Raw genomic sequence first — 6,000 nt, 5'->3', positions numbered from 1 at the left:
TCTGATGCTCCTTTTATCTACCATATCAACAATTAAAAGTTAATACATTTAATTATTCACACTTGGATTGCAGTTGTGATCAAAATAGATGTCTGATATTGTAAAAAGAAAACATAATAAGTGCTTAGAAGATGAAAGACCAAAGGGTCAATAACAGGGAAATATTTCCTTGGGGACTTCTCTACCTGGTTTTGTGTGTTCTGTTATTTACCCAATAAAAATTCTGGAACTTGCTCTTCCATTTATGATAAGTTGTAGAATTCTGCTGTTTCATCCTTGAATATTACCAATAATGCGAAGTCCATTCAAAACTGCATGTTTTATATTTAGTACCGCATTTCACTTGAAGTGAATTACGTGTGAAAAGAATTAGGCAATCAACATGGGTCATTCCAGGATAAAGTACTTTATTGATTCAAGGATATGGTAAAACTTTTATCCTTCACTTTAAAAGTAAAATATGTCTTGATTCTGAATATATTGGCTGTAAAGCTGTTATCTTTAAGGCTACTGTGCCTTGATTCTTGATCACCAGAAATTTCGCCAGAAACAACTTATTTCCAACATAGCCAATTCTATATGAGAAGAATTCAAAGAGGATACAGTCGTCATTGAAAAAGTTTGGTACTTATTGTATACTTGAAAAGAAAATATATGCCCTTTTTAGTGTGTCCTTAAAAAAAAAGAAAACAAAACAAATCAAAGAAGCCAACACAAATCAACAAGGCTAAGGTTCAACTATTTGAAAAACGTGATATGATTGAGAAACCTTCACAAGATTGAGCAAGAAATCAGAAGTTGCAGATTAAAAAATTAGGATTGAAAAGGTGAAATAACTGCAGAGAAAGCGGATATTTAAAAGGTAATATAAAAAACTCTGCCAAGAAATTTGAAAACATGGATGAAATGGGCAAATTCTTAGAAAATAGAATTTTCTAAGAAGTTTCTGAAGAAGCAGAGCACAGTCCTAGAAGCATTGAAATAATTTAAACAGTACTTGAAAATATTCCCAAGAGGAAAAATTCAGCTAGCTTTACTAGGCTGTGCAACCAAATAGTCAAGGGATAAATAATTCATAGAAATATTTAAAATATAAATAAATCTGTCACCAACACTTACAAGAATAGAACGGATAAAGGCAAGTTACAGGTCAAATCCTACTCATGAACATAGATGCAAGAATTTTATGGAAAAATGTTAGCAAATCAAATCCAAAAATACACAAAAAAGATCATCAAGATTGAACTATGACAAATGTTATCATGCCTCACTCATATAGATTAACTATAATATACAAACTCAGAGAATTGAAGTCAAGAGCATGGGTTGTCAGGTTGGGGCCTATTGTAAAGGTTCCTACATTGTAAGCTTTTACAGCAGTCATATATATTTAGGAAGTACAACTAGGGTTTAGATATTTCTAAATTCTAAGATACTGAGCTATTTGTATATAACAGAATATATATTTGCGTGTATTCAGGTTGTTCCCTGAAACTTTGGATATTTATATGACATCTGAGACTTGGAGTTAGAGCACTGAAGCTATGAAAGTTAGCATTATCACATTCAGCAACTGTTAAAAAAGCTGAAAATGTGATCAGACCTTGTGTTCTAGTTTGCTAGCTGCCAGAATGCAACACACCAGAGATGGATTGGCTTTTAATAAAAGGGGATTTATTTTGTTGGTTCTTCAGAGGAAAGGCAGCTAACTTTCCACTGAGGTTCTTTCTTACTGGAAGGCACAGAATGGTCTCTGCTGGTCTTCTCTCCAGGCCCCTGGGTTCCAACAACTTTCCCCGGGGTGATTTCTTTCTCCATCTCCAAGGGCCCAGGCTGAGCTGCAAAGTGCTGAGATGAGGAATGCCAAGCTGCTAGGCTGTGCTATGTTGCGATCTCTCATTTAAGCACCAGCCAATTAAGTCAAACGTCACTCATTGCAGCAGACACACCTCCTAGCCGACTGCAGATGTAATTGGCAACAGATGAGGTTCACGTTGGCTTATGTCCGCAGCAACAAGATTAGGTATGCTCACCTGGCCAAGTTGACAACTGAATCTAACTAACACACCTTGTCAAGAGATATGAATGAAGCTGCTCTGTATGGGACTAAAGTAAATCAGAATACTGGGTAAAGGATGATATGGCCCATATTTTCAAACTTCAACCTCTGTGTGAGACCAAAGGGAGAGATGTTTATTTGTTGCAAAATTTATATTTTTGGTAGCACATTATCTAATTTAACTTGTATAGTCAGTTTACTTGAACACAATTCAGGGAATTAATTACAGGGAATCTTATAGGGTGTGAGATCTTGTTAGTTTGTACAGGTTAGTGTGATGCCCTGATATATTCCAGAATAATTTGGGCAGGGAATAAAAAAGTATTTGCAAAGTCCCCTTGGGAGATTGGGAAGAAAGAAGGAAATATTCAACTTCCCCATCTGGGGGATTCCTGATATTGTTGCACACAGTGGGGACAGCCAATCTAATGAGCTAAGCCCTCAATCTTGGGGCTTGCCCCCATGAGGCTCATTCCTACAAAGGAGAAACTAAACCTACTTATAATTATGCTTGAGAGTCACCCCCAGAGAATCTCTTTTGTTGCTCAGATGTGGCCTCTCTTTCTCTCTTAACCAACTTGGCAGGCAAACTCACTGCCCTTCCCCTACGTGGGACATGACTCCCAGGGGTGTAAATAGCGCTGACAACAGGGAATTTGACTCCTGGGATGAGTTAGGACCTAGTATCATTGGAATGAGAAGGCCTTCTTGACCAAACGAGGGAAGAGAAATGAGACAAAATAGTCTCAATAGCAGAGATTTCATAGTCAAGAGATTATCCTGGAGATTATTCTGATGCATTATATGGATATCCCTTTTTAATTTATAGTGTATTGGTGTGGCTAGAGGGAAGTACCTGAAACTGTTGTATTGTGTTCCAGTAGTTATGATTTTTTTTTTTTTTTTACTGCAAGTAACAAACAAACAAGCGTTCTTGACTTGGATATAATCAATGGCTCACAATATCATTACATAGTTGTAGATTCATCACTATGATGCTATACACTTTACCCCTCCCTCTCATTAACCACTAGTATTTCAATCTACTCAATTTATTTTAACCTTTGCGCCCCCTATTATTTGTTTATTTCTTATCCGTATTTTTCACTCATCTGTCCATACCATAGATAAAAGGAACATCAGACACAAGGTTTTCACAATCACACAGTCACATTGCAAAAGCTATATCATTATACAATCATTTTCAAGAAACATGACTACTGAAACACAACTCTACAATTTCAGGAACTTCCCTCTAGCAACTCTAATATGCCATAGACTAAACAGGAGATATCTATATAATGTGTTAAGCATACCTCCAGGATAACCTCTCAACACTGAAATCTCTTAGCCACTGACACTTTATTTTGTCTCATTTCTCTCTTTCCCCTTTTGGTTGAGAAGGTTTTCTCAATCCATTGATGCCGAGTCCCAGCTCATCCTAAGATTTCTGTCCCATGTTGCTAGGGAGGTTTACACCCCTGGGAGTCTGCCCTATGTAGAGGGGGGAGGACCGTGAGTTCACTTGCTGTGTTGGCTGAGACAGAGAGGCCACATCTGAGCAAAAGAGGTTCTCTCGGGGTAACTCTTAGGCTTAATTTTAAGTAGGCTTAGCTTCTCCTTTGCAGGATAAGTTTCATAGGGGCAAACCCCAAGATTGAGAGCTCAGCCTATTGATTTGGCTGCTCCCACTGCTAGTGTTCCAGCAGCCATGATTCTTGAAGAAAGACCATATAATGATATAGCTTTTATAATGTGACTACATGATTGTGGAAACCTTGTGTCTGATGCTCCTTTTATCCAGGCTAAGGACAGATAAGAAAAAAAAAATAAGGATAAAAAATAAATAATAGGGGAGATAAAGGGTAAAAATTGGGCAGATTGAAACACTGTGGTCAATGAGAGGGAGGGGTAAGGATTATAGGATGTATAAGTTCTTTTTTCTTCTTGTTATTTCTTTTTTCTGGAGTCTTGCAAATGTTCCAAAAAATGATCATAGTGAAGAATACGCAACGGTGCGATGATATTGGGAACAGTTGATTGTTTAACATGGTTGGACTATATGTGTGTGGATATTTCTCAAGAAAAATATTTTAAAAAAAGAATAAGCAGCCTGAGTTTATTTTTTTTTAAATTGAATACCATGTTTAAATTGAATACAAGGTTGATTTAATTCTAGAAACTCAACAGCAATAAGACATTAAAAGAAAAAATTAATAAGCCCAAGTCAATAAATGCAGTAAAAAACATCTGCCAATATTCAACATCAATTGATGTTTAAGAACTCTCACCAAACTAGGGACAGAAGACAACTTCCTTTTCTGATTAAGGGTATTTACAAAAAAGTCTTCATCAAAGGTGATATTTAATGGGAAACTTTGAAAATGTTCTCCTTATGACCCGCAACCAGTTGAGGCAAACCATTTTTGTCATTTGTATTTAGTTTTGTACTTGTGGTTCTAGTAGAAGTAAAAGAAATAGGTATTGACATGGAAGAAACAAAATTCTCATTAGTCACAGACGATATGGTTGCTTATGTTGAAAACTCAAAAGTCTATATAAATGAATTATTAGAATTAAGAGAGTTTTGTAATTTGTTGGATATAAAACAATAACAACAATCAATTTATTCCCTATATGCCAGCAGTAAATAAATTTTTAAATAATGTTATAAATAACATTTAAGATGAGAAAAATATAAAAATACCTAGAAATAAATCTAATAAAATATAAAAAGTCCTTTATGGAGAAAGTTATTTTTAAAACATTAAATATAATCTAATTTTATAGAGAGAAATATAATTTCCATGACTTAGAAATGTCAATATTATTAAAAAATCAATTCTCCTTAATCTGATTTATACATTCAATTGTTTTTCCAATCAAAATCCAAGCAGGTTTTGTTTGTTTGTTAATTATGAAATTTGACAAATTGTTTATAAAACTTATTATATGGAAGAGAAAGGTCCAAGAATGCTCAAGACGTTCCTGAGAGAGCAACAATGTAAGAAGACTTGTCTTACAATATATTAGGAATTATTATAATGCTATGGTAATTGAGACAGTTTGTTTGCAGAGCTAAAGACATTGACTAACTGTGATGGTTGGGTTCATGTGTCACCTTGGCCAGGTGATGGTGCCCAGTTGTCCGGTCAAGCAAGCACCGACTGAACCGTTAACGTGAGGACATTTTGTGGACTTATAGCATCAGTCACAATCGATTGCATCTATGGCTGATTATATCTATGCCAACTAAGGGGAATGTCTTCTGCAACGAGAGATATTTTGTTCAATCAGCTGAAGGCTTTTAAGGAAGACGTGACGATTTCAGCAATCAGCAGAGAGAACTTTCATCTTTACTTCAGCCAGCCAGCCTTTCCTGGGGAATTCACCCAAGACCTTCACAGGAGTTGCCAGATTGCAGCCTGCCCTAGAGAATATAGACTCATGCATCCCTGCAGTTGTGTAAGACACTTTTATAAAATCTCATACTATTTATAGATATCTCCTGTTGCTTCTGTTTCCTTAAGGAATCCTGACTACTACACTAACCAAACAGAATAGAGGCTCCAGAAACAGAGGTACACGTAAATAAAAACTTGACTTACATTAGCTCTGGATTGCAGATTAAAGGCAGAGGATAGAATTTTCAATAAGCGTTGCTCAAACATTGGTTGTCCATATAGGGAAAAAATAAAACTGAAACCATTTCTCACATCATACACAAAAGCAACTTATAGATAGATGACACACTTACATTTTGTTGGTAAATTATGCAAGTTTTGGAGAAAAATATAGGATAATATCATTTTGATCTTAGGATAAGGAACATTTCTTTAATCAGGGCATCAACATTACAAACTATAAAGGGAAAGACTAATAAATTTCACTACGTAAAAATCAAGAAAGTAAAAGGACAAATCATAAGCTGGGAGAAGAAA

The sequence above is a fragment of the Tamandua tetradactyla genome, chromosome 21, assembly GCF_023851605.1.
Source record: "Tamandua tetradactyla isolate mTamTet1 chromosome 21, mTamTet1.pri, whole genome shotgun sequence".
NCBI lineage: Eukaryota > Metazoa > Chordata > Mammalia > Pilosa > Myrmecophagidae > Tamandua > Tamandua tetradactyla.
Note: the sequence above shows the minus strand (reverse complement) of the source record.